This window comes from Morus notabilis, unplaced genomic scaffold (assembly GCF_000414095.1).
Source record: "Morus notabilis unplaced genomic scaffold, ASM41409v2 Scaffold1604, whole genome shotgun sequence".
Classification (NCBI taxonomy): domain Eukaryota; kingdom Viridiplantae; phylum Streptophyta; class Magnoliopsida; order Rosales; family Moraceae; genus Morus; species Morus notabilis.
The window spans coordinates 23,264-24,508 of record NW_010361498.1 but is presented as its reverse complement, the minus strand read 5'-3'; positions in this window follow the sequence as shown (position 1 = coordinate 24,508).

The following is a 1,245-nucleotide window of genomic DNA, read 5'->3' as shown; positions in this document are numbered from 1 at the left end:
CTATGCTGAAGGTCTCTTGAGGTTGAGGCGTTACATTCACTGAGTGCTCAGGGTTGCATAGCAAAATAGGGAAAAGCACCTTGGTAGGAATCAATATTGATAAAAACATGGGTTACAAGACATAGCGTTAAATTTGGGGTGTAAGTTGGGGAAGTGGCGTTTGAAATATTTAGGTTTACCTGGCTCATCTGCATAATCGTTTCTTGGTGTTAATATTGCTCGATTAATCATTGTGTTTATGTTTTGAAAATATTGATTTAGATATGGGAAAACAGTGAATGACACTCACTCAATCTGTTCTAGTGAAGTTTCCTATCTATTATGTTTCTCTCTTTAAGATGCCTAGTTTTGTTGCAGACACTCTTAAGAGAAAATGATTAGAAAGTTCTTATGGGAAGAGCATGAAGGAGGTAAGCTATGAAGCTTATTGGCGTGGGACATAATAAGAAGCAGCAAGTAAAATAAGGGAATGTGCTTAGGAAATTTGAAAAAGCAGTATATATGGCCCTCTTGGGGAAGTAATTGTGGAGATTTCCATTTTATAGGCAAGAATCATGGGTTACAACCAAATGGATGGGACTCAAATGTTGTTGTCAAATGCTTTTTTATGTCACTAAGCATTTATTTCTCATGGTCTTCAAGTTTTCGCTAAGCATTTATCTTGGAAGGTGGGATTGGGTATTCTAGGGTTATGTTTTGAGAGATGCTTTGTGTGAGAACATTTCATTTCGGACTTCCTTTCATAGACTTTTTAGATTGTTTGCTGTCCCTAATGCGTTTATTGCTGATTTTATATTTAAAGGAAAATAAGGAGTTAAATTGGGATTTCGGGGTTAAGTATCTAAACGACAGGGAGGAGGAATTGCACTCACAAATACAATTACTCTATTCATTTTCTCCTAATTCAACTATCCCAATAATAGAGTTTGAGTAGTTGATCTTTTAAAATTTTCTTGCAAGTCCTTTTTTTTTTCCATTCTTACAGACAATCCTGATGTTCTTTCTTTTGAGCCTTTTAATTTTATCAAGAAATCCTGTGTTTCCTATAGAGTTATGGTTTTTAGATTGTGTTTCCTATAGAGTTATGGTTTTTAGATGGTTGGTTTTTCATGGAAGATTAAATACTCGTGATATGTTTCAATGGAGGAATCTTCATATTTCTTGTCTCCTAATAGGTGTGTTTTGAGCAAAATGGAAGGAGAGTCTTTTGCTCATTTGTTCTTTCATTGTGAAGTAACAAGAATA